The sequence below is a fragment of the Equus przewalskii genome, chromosome 27 (assembly GCF_037783145.1).
Source record: "Equus przewalskii isolate Varuska chromosome 27, EquPr2, whole genome shotgun sequence".
NCBI lineage: Eukaryota > Metazoa > Chordata > Mammalia > Perissodactyla > Equidae > Equus > Equus przewalskii.
In genome coordinates this window covers 14366470-14380036 of record NC_091857.1, presented here as the reverse complement: position 1 = coordinate 14380036, position 13567 = coordinate 14366470, and the positions used below count along the sequence as shown (strand labels likewise).

Below are 13567 nucleotides of genomic sequence, written 5' to 3'. Positions count from 1 at the left end.
TTACTTTTTCAGTGTCATTTTCGTTAGATTTTGCTCATGGTTTCTTTGTCATGCAATTCGTTTCTATTTAGTAAAATTCACCAATCTTTTCTTTTATTGCAACTGGATTTTGAATCTTGTTTAAAAGTCTTTCCCCACTCCAAGATTATAACAAATTCACCCGTTTTCTATTAATACTTATATGGTCTGATTATTTACACTTAAATTTCAGATTTATTTGGAATTTTTTCTGGTGCATCGTGTGAGCTATGAACCCAATTTTATCTTTTTTCCAAATGTTTATCCAAGTGTTCCAAATTTATAAGATGTCCATGTTTTCCCCAGCGATTTGAGATAGTGCTTATATGAAATTTTCATGTGCACTGGGTTTATTCCTAGGCTTTCTACTGTGTTTCATTAGTGTACCTACTTATGTGCCAGCATCACACTTTTTAAATTGAACTAATAGCATGTTTTAATGTCAAGTAGGGCTACTGCTCATTTATTCCTCTTCTTTTCCAGAGATTGCCAAACTATTCTTTTTTATGATCTTCAAAACTGCTTACCTTGATCTAGGAATAAAACAAACTTATTTGTATTGGGAATGTTCTAAATTTATACATTGAATTGAAGAAAATTGATGTCTTTATGATGTTTGAATCATCCTATCCAAGAACAAGTATCTCTTTCCGTAGGTTTAAGTCTTTGTTTTTATCAGAAGTGCTTTCAAGTTTTCATCATATATGTTTTGTCCATTTCTTGTTAAGTTTATTCCTAAATATTGAGACAGAGAGGAAGAATTGTAAGAGAAATTCTCTATGGCAACTTCCAATTGTTTATTATCTGTATACATGGAGGATATGGATTTTTATGTAAATTTTATATCCTATGGGCATACCTAAATATTATTTAATTTTAGATTAATTAAAGTAATCTAAAATTACTTAATTTTTCATTTAATTAATTAATAATTAATGCTTTCTTTGAGATATAGTACATGATTAAATTTGGTAAAATTTCCATGGATGTTGGAAAAGAAGGTATGTTCAATTTTTAAAGTAGGAAGTTTAATATATCTATGATCTGATGTTTAATAATTCTACTAGTCAACTTATCCATGTCAATTTCCATGTATTTGAATTAACAAAGGCTATTAATATTGTTTAATGTTTCCCAACAGAAAAAATTACACTTCTCTAAATTTTTCCTTGCTTTTTAATAGATTTTGTTCTACTAATTTGAATCCATGTCATTTGGCAAACAATTTGTCTCTAGTGTACCTTCTTTATGTACTCTAATTGTTGTCAAGGTATGTGACTCACATTTTTTCTCAAATTAAAGTTACTATACTGCCTTATTTTTTTCTGTTTCAGCAAATTATTGATCTTTGTAGTTAAAGTTCTCCTTTTAGTTTTTAAGTATATTTCTTCTAAGGAAACTCTTATTTTTGTGGCTATAGTATAATTTTACTAAATGTTTTCAAAGTTAACAGCTATCACTAAATCGTTCCCCTAAAGCAGATATAGTGAATTACACCCCTACCAGCAGCCAATGAGAGTCCCAAGTGCATCGTACTTTTTACAAAAGTCTGTAATTTTTGCCCTACTGATTGCTGTAAAATGGATTCTTATTGTGAGTTGGGTTTTTTTTTTTTTTCGTTTTTGAACATCTTTTTTTCTATTTTCTTGGGAACTACACCTTCCACTTCTGCAAGCTGCTTGTTTAGATACTTCCTTGTATTTGCCTTATTGATATTTAAGAGTTCTTTAAATATTCTGAGAGCTAATTCTCTGTTGATTACAATCATTGGGAATATTTCCTATCAGTTTTTGGCTTCCATTTTAATTTTTATATTGTATAATGAACAAAAGTAACTTTAACAAAAATATATTATCAATCTTTTCTTTCGTGGCTTGTGCTTTTTTGTATCTTGTTTAAAAATCCTTCCCAGAGATCCAAAAGACCATCTCCAACATTTTTTTCTGAGATTTTACAGTGTTTCTTTTGGCTTTTAAGCTTTTGATACATCCAGAATTGGCTTTTTTGCGTGGTGTGGGGTAGACATAACATTTGATGTTTTTCTATAAGAATAACCAATTTTCCCAGCACTCTATATTTAATAGGCTGTGCTTTCCCTATGGCTCTGAAATGACACTTCTGTTTTATATGAAATTTTCTTTATTTAAGGGTCTATTTACAGACTTTCTATTCTGTTCTCTTGGCCTCGTTGTCTATCTTGAAATTATATAGCACTATATTTTATTGTATTATAATAAATCTTGATACCTGGTGGGAAATTGATTTCAGTTTTCTTGGCTATTGACTATTCTTGGCCTTTCATGTGAATTGTATAAGCCTGTTAGAACTTACGAAAACACTTGTTGAGATTTCTGTTTGAAATGCTTTGTATTTATACATTAATTTGTGCAAAATTAACATCTTTACTATATTAGGTACTCCTTTACATGAATATGGCCCATCCTGCCTTTTATTTAGGTTGTCTTGGATGCTAGTTGCCATAGGTCCTACAATTTGTTCTTAGTTGTGTTATTTATTCCTATTTTCGTTTGAATAGTCAATTTACCTTTTAAGGAAATTAAAAACCAAGAAAAATGTCATTTATATATACAAGTATATTTAACATTTCTGGTGTTCTTCTCTTTGGGTAGATTTGGTTTTCCATCTGTTAGCATTTTCCTTCAGCCTGAAGAATTTTTTTTAAACTTTTCTTATAATGGTGATCTGCTGGCAACATATAAAGTTGTTCATAATATCCTCTTATTATATTTTCCATGTGTATAAGATATTGAGTGATTCTCTTTTTTTCACTACTGGCATTGGAGCCTGTGTTTTCTCAAATTTTCTTGATCAGTCTGAGCTAGAGGTTTGTTAAGTTGATCTTTGCAAAGAACCAACTTTTGCTTTTGATGACTTTATTTATAGTCTCTTCTATTTCTTTAACTTTGCCATTATCTTTATTATTTCCTTTATTTTACTTACCTTGAGTTTCTTTAGCTTTTCTTTTTCTATCTTAAGGTGGAAGCTTAGATCATTTAGTATTTTCTTCTTTACTAATATAGGTATTAAAGCTATAAATTTACCTTTAAGCCCTGTTAGCTGTATTTTATAAAGTTTACATTTTGTGTTTTCATTTCATTATCTTTCAGTTCAGAATATTTTCTAGTTTTTCTTGTGATTTTTCCTTTGACCCATGAGTTATTTAACATTCATTTAGCTACTTTTTTCCTGAAAATTTTTCATTTTTTAAGAATATTTTGGCTGGATATAATATTTAATTGTGATCATTTTTTCCTTTCATACTTTAAAAATACCATTCCATCTTCTCCAACTTTGCATTGTTTCTGATGAGAAATTGGTTATGATTCTTTTTCTTTCCCCCCATTTGTAATCTGTCTTGTTTCCGCTGGCTACTTTTAAGAATTTCTCTTTATCAGTGTTTTAAATAAATTTTATTGTGATATGTGGTTGTTCTGGTGTTTATTTTCTTCAGGTTCAATGAGTTCCTTGGATCTGTATGTTAATATTTTTTGTTAAATATAGAAAGTGTTTGCTCAGTATTTCTTCAAATACAATTTCTGACCCGTGAATCCTTCGTGGGATCTGATTACATGTTTGTTACGCTGCTTTATGTTACCCTACAGGACAGTGAAGTTCTGTTTTGTTTGTTTGTTTCAGCCTTCTTTTCTATTTGCTTAGATTAGTTTCTATCACCATATCATCAGGTTCCCTGATCTTTTCTCTGGCAGCGTATAATTTGTTTTTAAGCCTATCTAGGGATATTTTCAATTCAGATATTGTATTTTTCAGTTCTGCATGTGCTATTTTTTTAATACATCATTTCCATTTCTGTCTTCATTTCCTTTAAATCTTGATTATAGTTATGAAATCTACTTCAATCTCAGCAGGCAATTCACTGATCTGCAGGTCAGCTTGAGCTATTCATTTAAAAAATGTTTCTTTATGGTGAGTCTACAGGAGTTTTTACCAAAGGACTACTTTAGTTTTATACCCAGTACGTAAGCTTTCTGGGATCTCTGTTGGACATCCAGAAAATTCCATGAGCTCGCTCTACTCTGGCTGGTTGTCTCCAACTTGAATGCGTCCAAGCCCTCCAGTTCCTGAGCTTCAATACTTGTTCAGTGCTATGTTCTGAATGTTTATGTCCCCTCAAAATTTGTATGTTGAAATCCCAATGCCCAGTATGATAGTATTAGGAGGTAGGGCCTTTGAGAGGTTCTTAGGTCATGAGCCTTAGAAAAGAGGCTCCAGAGAGACCCCTCACCCCTTCCACCATGTGAGAACACAGTGAGAAGTCACTGGCTGTGAACCAGGAAGAGAGACTTCACTAGAACATGACCATGCTGGCACTTTGATCTTGGACTTCCCAACCTCTGAAACTGCGAGAAATAAATTTGGTTTTTACAAGCTACTTAGTCTGTGGTATTTTGTTATAGCAGCTCAAATGGACTAAGACAATAAATTGGCATCAAGAAGTAGAGGTGCTGGGGCTGGCCTGGTGGGGCAGCAGTTAAGTTCGCACGTTCTCCTTTGGTGGTCCGGGGTTCGCCGGTTTGGATCCGGGGTGCGGACATGGCACCACTTGGCAAGTCATGCTGTGGCAGGTGTCCCACATATAAAGTAGAGGAAAATGGGTACAGATGTTAGCTCAGGGCCAGTCTTCCTCAGTAAAAACAGGAGGATTTGTAGCAGATGTTAGCTCAGGGCTAATCTTCCTCCAAAAAAAAATAAAATAGAAGTGGGGATGCTGCTGCTGTAACAAATATCTAGAAATGTGGAAGTGGCTTTGGAACAGGGTAATGGGTAGATCCTGGAAGAATTTGGAGGTAGATGCTAGAAAAAGCCTCCATTACCATGAATGGGTCCTTAAAGGCAATTCTGACAAGAACCCAGAAGGAAAAGAGGAGAGCTGTAGAGAGAGCCTCAGTGTTCCTACAGAATACCTAGGTGGTCGTGAAGAGAATGTTGGTAGAAATATGGATGGTAGTTTACTTTCTACTGAGATCTCAGACAGAAATGAAGAACATGTTATTGGGCAGTGGAGGAAAGGCCATCCTTGTTATAAAGTTGCAAAGAACTTGGCTGAATCCTGTTTGTGTTCCAGTGTTTTGTGGAAAGTAGAATTTGTGACCAATTAAATTGGATACTTGGCTGAAGATATTTCTAAATAAAATGTTGAAGGTGCAGATTGGCTTCTGTTGAATGCTTATAGTGAAATGTGAGAAGAGAGAAATGACTTGAAAATGGAATTGTCGATCAAAACAGAAGAACTTTGCAATTCGAGATCTGTAACCATGGTGAACCATGTGCAAATTCCAAACAAGGGGAGGAGAAACTCTTATAAAGAGGAAGGGAAGTTGGGAGGACTAGTGTAAACAAAGAGCCCATTGGAAGAACTGAGAGTTTGAAGTATAGTAGCCTTTCATTGGTTGAGTTGTAACAGTCTATCCTTGCCTGAGCTCTTGCCAGGCAAGAAGAAGTCTTCCTCCCATTGGATTCTGCCACTGTTGTAGGGTGTGAGAGCCCCCTCTTCTGGCCACCCCATCTCCATTTTAAATGAGATTTCTGCTTATTAATTTTTACAGGCAATGCCCAGTGGAGCCTTAGGGGCTGGGCCGCCCCTGAAACCCCAGACTGGTAGAGCCACAGACATTCAATTCCAGCCTGCAAGAGCCACAGGCACACAGCTCCAACTCATGAGAGCTGCAGAGTGGGCTGCGCCCAGCAAAGTCAGAGGTACAGGACTGTTGCGCCAGTGGGTCTGAAAGGCAAGACCTCTGCCCCAGTGGGCCTTAGGGCCTTGATGGAGACCTGTTACCCCTTTCTTCTTTCCTATTTCTTCCCTTTCGGAATAAGAGTGTTTATCCCATGCCTGCCCTACCATTCTATTTTGGAAGTACATAATTTGTTTGATTTCACACGTTCAAAGCTGGAGAGCACTTTGCTTCAGGATAAATCCTCTTACTCACATCTGATTTAGATGATATTTAGATAAGATTTTGGCTTAGACTTTTGAGTTGATCCTGGAATGAGTTAAGACTTTTGAGACTATTGGGATGGAATGAATGTATTTCCCATACAAGGAGGACACGAATTTGGGGAGCCAAGAGTAATGCTACCATCTAAATGTTTGTGTTCTGTTCTTCATCTCACTCCCAAATTCATATGGTGAAATCCTAATGCCCAACGTGATGGTATTAAGAGGTAGAGCCTTTGGGAGGTGATTAAGTCGTGAGGGAGGAGCCCTCATGAATAAAATTTGTGCCCTTATAAAAGAAGCCCAAGAAAGCTCCCTAGTCTCTTCTGCCAACTGAGGATACAAGAGACAATTATGCAACCTGGAAGAGGGCCCTTACCCAACCATGCTGGCACCCTGATATTGGACTTCTAGCCTCCAGAACTGTAAGAAATAAATTTCTATTGTTTATAAGCTACCCAGTTTCTGATATTTTGTTATAGCAGCCTGAATGGACTAAGACATTCAGTTTATCATTACCCAATACTTTTTCTTTCTCCAAGAGTTCTTTGTTCTGCCTTGTCATGCCTCACCCTATACACATACACTTTAACATTAACCAAAGACTCAAGGGTGCCCCTATGCAGATTTTGGGGGATCTTTCTTTGAGAAGTTCCCTTCTTTTCACTCAGTCCCACCAATTCTAGTTGCCTAATCCTCCTCAAATTCTGATCTATGTTTCTTCTATTCAGGAAGTCCACTGTGATCTGCAGTGGGTTCCCCTTCCACGCACCAGAGCCTGGAAAGTACCTCCAAGAAGAAACCTGGGGAAATCATAGGACTAACATCATTTGCTTTCCTTCTCTCCAAGATCACAGTCTTAATTTTTCTTTCCCAAAGTCTAAAAACAGTGGTTTTATATATTTGTCCACTCAATTGTTTACATCAGAAGGACTAGTTCAGTACTAGTCACCCCTTCATGTCCAGAAACAGAAGTTTTCTTCATAGTACTTTGCTCTTTAAAGACACATAGATTATGACGGTTAGAAAAAATCTCAAGGATCATCAATAGGTCACCCCATTCCACTCCCACAGGACTTGAATTTCCTTTAACAAATATCCAATAAATCCCTGTTCAGATTATACTTAGCCACCTCCAGTAATGATGAAGCCACTATTTCCAAGGTAGGCTTACATCTTAGCCTGGTAGGAAAGTCTTTATCACGAGCAGATTTCTGTCTCCCTGTAATTTCCGCATTATCTTTGTTTTATCTCAAGGCCACAGAATGGAGGGTCTACTCTCTCTTCTGCTAAACAGTCCTGCAAATAGTTGACAACAGCATCATGTTCCCACAGAGCCAGCTCTTCTGCAGACTAAACATGTCCAGTTTCAACTAGCTCCACCAGATTGAGCAAGTAAGGTAGAAAGAGACCTTCTTTACTCTCTTCCCTACTCTGAGTCTATGCCGTAAGACTTTTGAAATCTCAGGAGAAAATTCCCTTTGAAGCCCTCTTGCACTGTTAGCTTGAATCAGATATGACTAATTTGATCAAAAGATCACTCAGCTGTTGCAAATGGTCTCTGTAGTGAGCCTCTTTCAGAATCTCCGAGCACCATGTCACAAGAGCCTTTCCCAAGCTGCATGACCCAGAAAACATCAGTCCTGACCATGCTTTCAAAGGCAGCCCACAGGACAAGCAGATAATGGCTTCATTAATTGAGAAGTGAGAACTAGAAGAGAGGCAGGAGAGTTTAATTCCACTGAAGTATATGGTTCCATTGCCTAATCAATAACTTTAAGGATAAAATTGGACATAAAATTTCAGGCCTCTGAAAGTCAGTTAACATATCTGAAGATCAAGGCTACATTATACATCATTCGTTGCTTGACTTTAGTTTATCCTAATATTAAGATTTGAGGACTTTAACTTTATTCTAAAATCAGGATTAATCTTATTAACTGCCTCATAGTCAAGTTTAAAAACTATTTTGTCTTGCAAAACTTGTTCGCCTGTGCCTCTTCTGTTCCAATAAGGACGTGCCTGGAAGCAGTCGGCTTCATAGCTTCAACCCGACAGTTTGTTTTAATTGGTTTCTAATTCATTCTTTAGGCTACGCCTTGTTTCTTTTGGTCCCCAGGTCTGTACTAATCTGCATAACAGCATTAACAGAACACTGTGAAACATAATTCTCACTCATTAAAGAAATGCAGATGCTAAATGTCACGCATTTACATTTTGAAATAGTGATTTCCTTCAATCTATTTTATCTTATTTAACTTTTAAAAGATGATTTCCCACGGGCTAAAGTGTAGGAAAACCTTAGTAAGTAACTTTACCTCAGGCATTTTTTTAATCACATGGAGAGAGCAGTTTCCAGGCTCCTGACGAGCGTGTACTGTTTCTTAGGACTGTGATGGGCCTGCAGCTGAAGAGGAGCTGTAAACATTTCTTGTTGTCTGAGACAGAATGGTTGACGGCTAATACTTGCTTTCTCTTCAGACTCTTTTTTTGCCCCATAACACTTGTCTCATAAACTCTCTGCTTCGTTATACAATAATTAGGCTCTCGGGTTAAATCTTATGTTGGAGTCAGATACTTGGCTGTTCATTTCTACTACCCATGGAGAGGAAATGTTTTCCATGGCTGATGATAAAAAAGGGGAGGAAAGAAAAAAGAGGGCCTGAGGTGTCTGATTTTTTTCCACCTGTTGTTCTTATTTGGTCACTCGAAACATGGCTGGAAAAAGAAAAGAAGCGAAGCAGAAGATAGGCCTGGGGATTGATCCCAAAGGAGTGGTTGGATGGATCCTGCAGGCTCTGCTGGACAAGCCACCAGAATATGAATAGCAAGGAGTGACCTGAACTTCTGTCATTAAGTCTTTGCCTTATTTTCTAACACTTGCTGAGTGCCGGTGACTGTGGATCCATAGGCCTTTACCAGCACCAAATAGAGGCCAAGAGTTTTCTAACTTTAGTTAATTTTTACATTATATATTTTATTTTTTTAATTCTATTGCAGTAACAGTGGACTATAACATTATATAGTTTTCAGATGTACATTGTAGTATATTTCGAATTCTGTGTAGATTACATCATGTTCACCACCCAAAAACTAATTATAGTGCATCCCCTCACATGTGAGCCTAAATCACCCCTTTTGTCCCCCCTCTCCTTTCCCTCTGGTAACCACCAATCCAATCTCTGTTGCTATGTGTTTGTTTGTTGTTGTTTTTATCTTCTACTTATGAGTGAGATCAGATGGTATTTGACTTTCTCCCTCTGACTTATTTCACTTAGCATAATGCCCTCAAGGTCCATCCATGTTGTCACAAATGGCCGGATTTCATCATTTCTTATGGCTGAGTAGTATTCCATGGTGTATAAATACCACATCTTCTTTATCCATTCGTCCCTTGATGGGCAATTAGGTTGCTTCCAAGTCTTGGCTACTGTGAATAATGCTGTGATGAACATAGGGGTGCATGCATCTTTATGCCTTGGAGTTTTCAAGTTCTTTGGATAAATACCCAGCAGTGGGATAGGTGGATGAAATGGTAGATCTATTCTTAATTTTCTGAGGATACTTCTTACTGCTTTCCATAGTGGCTGGACCAGTTTGCACTCCCACTAGCAGTGTACAAGTGTTCCTTTCTTTCCACATCCTCTCCAACATTGGTTGTTTCCTGTCTTGTTAATTATAGACATTCTGACCGGAGTGAGGTGACACCTCATTGTAGTTTTGATTTGCATTTCCCTGATAGCTAATGATGTTGAGCATCTTTTTATATGCCTGTTGGCCATCCGTATATCTTCTTTGGAGAAATCTCTGTTCAGAGATCTTCCAACTTCCTTTTCACCCAATTTACCAAAATACATTGCACACAAACTGTGGGCCAAGTCTCATGCTAGGTTCTGGAAATGCAAAAATGAATGTCAAGATTCCTACTTTGAAGGAGCTCACAGACAAAACAATAAAACAGAGAATTGAAAGAGTTTAATAAGGCTTGAGACTGAGATACACTAGGTCCGAACCTAAATTTTATTGGGTCAGAGAGAACTCCTGGTATAGGTAACACATGAACTGAATCTAAACAGATGAGGAATTAGCTACACAATGAAGGGGTGGAGGAGATGAAGGTGTTCGGAAGAGTGAGAAAGGAGGCTTCAGGTACAATGATGTGGAAATCCGAGGGAGCACGATGACCTCAGCAATGCTAAGTGGTTTAGTGTGGTGGGGATATTGGGCATTTGCATCTGTGTTTTAAGTAATTTGCTCAATGTCACAAGCAAATGACTGAAGCAGGATTTAAACCAGATCTTCCTGAACCTGAAATCTATGCCTGTAACCCCGGCTACATATGCCATATGATTTAAAAACATGCAGCTTAAATTAGATATTTTGCAATATAAATACTATTTGTCTCAATGATTCTTCTTTTGCCAAAGAATAGCAGTTAGATGCCAATTAAGCAGATATTCTCAGACAATTTCATCTTGGATGAAATAAATAGACTTGATTTTGCTGTTTTTATTACAAAAGGATTTTAGTCCCATTTCTACGATAAGTATTATTTGCCTAAAATTTCATGCTTGGCATTTAAAAATAATAAAAGATCTCACTCAGGTAGTTTTCCATCAATGGCAGTTTAATTGCAAGGATCCTCTTGAACTAGAGTAATAATAGGATTCATCTCCAGTAAGGAGAGGAGAATTTGAGCTTTCACTCATAAATACAACTCCATTCTGTAAGAAAACAATTTTGTCATCAACTTCCTTAATCTTTTCTCGGATTATCTCAATTATATTTTGCTCATTCTTTTACCAGTTTCTTTAGAGACTGAAGGGCACAATTTTGTTATCATATTTTATTTTAAGTGGATCAGGTTTGTAGACAACTTGGTTGCAGAAACATCAACAGGATTATCTTCCCTATCAAATAAAAGATGATAATCTCAAGTCTTTGAAGCTTATAGCAGAATAGTTTTGAAAGCAGTCATGGAGTCCAGGGAGGGGTGAGGTGGAGATGGCAAAAGGCCATTGCTTTCCCAGAAGTTTTTTTCCAAAATCTTAGACCTTGCACAAATATCCAAATACCATTAGCCACACCATAATTGCATTATTTGCAGCCTGAGCTGTATTTAAGCCAAGTTATTTGTTAATTTGCTTGTTTGTTTTAAGGTCAGTGTTTCATAAATAAAACCATGTTTATGCTAAGACAAAAGTTAAATTCACACTACTGCTATGGAGCTGAAAATTTCTATAAAACCAGTTGTCTTACTTTATAGAAAATAACAAATGCCACAAAATATTATTTATATGGCACCAGCCTCATACTTATCAGAGCCCAGCCCATGACTTCCTGCCAACATGGCTCTGTAAAAAAGCACTGCACTGAATTAGGAGAGGTAGGTGATAATCCTAAGTCTTTCACTACTAATGGTAGGAACTTGAATAAGATATTCACCTTCAGGACTTTAGTTTTTTATTACAGACAGTGATTAGGGCAAGATGTCACTAAGATCCATTCTAACCTTAAATGTTTATAATTCTGATTCAAAAAGAAGAGATTTAGGTATAACATCTCTATTTTGCTCCATCCAAGATCAGATGACACCCACTTACCATGCACCTTCTAGGGGGTTCCATTGGTTTTGTGTTGTTTCATAGCACTTCAGGCTTTGCCTTATCTAGTTATTTCACAAAAGGATGGGCTGGATGTATATTTTGGAGGTTGAATGACAAGATTTGATGGTGGTCTGACTGTGGGAATGAAGAAGAAGGAAGTGTCAAAGATGCAGCGCTTGTTCCTGGCACAAATCACTGGTTGGATGCTGAAATTGAGAATACTGGAGAGGATCCATATTGAGAGGAAAGATTAAAAATTTAAGAGGCCAGCCCTGTGGTCAAGTGATTAAGTTCGTGTGCTCTGCTTTGGTGGCCTGGGGTTCACCAGTTCTGATCCTGGGCATGGACCTACACACCGCTCATCAAGCCATGCTGTGGTGGCATCCTACATAGAAGAATTAGAAAGACCCACAACTAGGATATACAAGTATGTAGTGGGGCTTTGGGAAGGAAAAAAAAAGGAAGATTGACAAAAGATGGCATGCCAGGGCCAATCATAAAAAAAAAATTTAATTTTGGACAATTTAAGTTCGAGATGCTTCTAAGAACTCTTATAAGTATATGGGCAGTTAAATATGTAAGTCTAGGGTTTAGAAGAGAGGTCAGGAAGGGCGATACAAATATGGAAGTCGTTAGCATATAAATGGTATTTTAAACTGCAAATACTGATAAGAATGACTAGAGAGACAGTGTAGATTGTAAAGACAAGGGCTTGGGACTAAGTCCCAAGAAATTCTCACATTCAGAGTTCTAGAAGATGAAGATGAACTTTGCAAAAGGCCAAATAAATAGCCAGAGAGGCAAGAGAAAATCAGGATAGTGAGTGTAATAGAAGCCAATGTCAGAAAAGTAATCCCAGAAGAGGAAAGCCAACTGGACTGAATTCTCACAAAAGGATGTGAGAGAAGCAAAGAGGTCAAGGTGGAGAGTAAGCTTACTCTCTGACATAGCTCTTCTGATTCAAGCACACATATAAATAAAATATAAAAGAAAAAATAATTATAGAGCCGGGCTCTCAAACAAAATAAATATTTCCCAGATACAAATGGAAGGCAATGCAAAGCAATTAGTGGGGCTAAAACAATGAGTAGGCACGTGGGCTGGAGTCCAAGAGTGCTTATATGAAATGGTCTGAGGTTTTGGAATATTGGTCAGGCTCACTTAGGTCAGGAGCCAGGGTGGGATTGAAAATATTAGTCACTCTCATTGTCTGGGACTATGACTTACATCAAGCATTTAATCTAGGGTTATATAAGGACAAAACATAGTCATGTGACTAAACTGTCTTAGTCTTCCCACCTCAATTAAAGGCAACTCTAACCTTTCCATTGCTGAGACTGAAAACTGGTGTATTCTCTGGCTTTTTCTCTTTCTATGACCCCACATCCAATCTCAGTAGATCCTGACAGCCCCACTTTCAAATCATATCCAAAATATAACCACCTCTCACTCTCTCTGAAATTACCTCCCTGAATCCAGATGCCACTATCTCTCACCTGGATTATTACAATTCCTTAGCTCTCCTGCTGGTTGTACAGCTGCCTTCCTATTGTCTAATCTCCATATGCCACTCAGAGGGAGCCCTTGAAATACATCAGTCATTTCATGTCACACCTTGGCTCAGAATGTTTGAAAAGTTTTCCACCTCTCCAGAAGAGAATCCATAGTCTATAATGCCCCACACAATCTGCTGTCTCTCTGACCTCTTTTGGCTGACTCTCTCCCCTGCTCACTCCACTCCAGCCTCAATGGTCTCTTCAATCTTCCTTGAACACAAACATGCATGCTACTGTCTCAGGAGCTGCATTTGCTTTTCCCTCTGACTAGAATGTTCTCCTAAAGAACCACAGGTCTTACCCTCTCGCCCACTTTAGCCTTTTGTCAAACGTTACCTTTCATTGAGCCCTTTTCTGATCATTCTATTAGAAACTGGAAACCCTGTCATAGACATGCCCTGGATCCCTTT

At 37.4% G+C, this 13567-nt stretch overlaps 1 long non-coding RNA gene across 2 annotated transcripts in view; it reads right to left on the bottom strand.

The window, feature by feature from the left end:
- LOC103549055 (uncharacterized) overlaps window positions 1-13567 on the bottom strand; it is a 57430-nt gene that overhangs the window by 26220 nt on the left and 17643 nt on the right. The window contains exon 3 of one of the 2 annotated variants that reach the window (XR_011534023.1): window positions 11599-11736. The exons of the other annotated variant lie outside the window; for it this stretch is intronic. This is a non-coding gene — a long non-coding RNA (uncharacterized lncRNA). The remainder of the gene's footprint in view (window positions 1-11598; window positions 11737-13567) is intronic. 2 annotated transcript variants of the gene reach the window in all.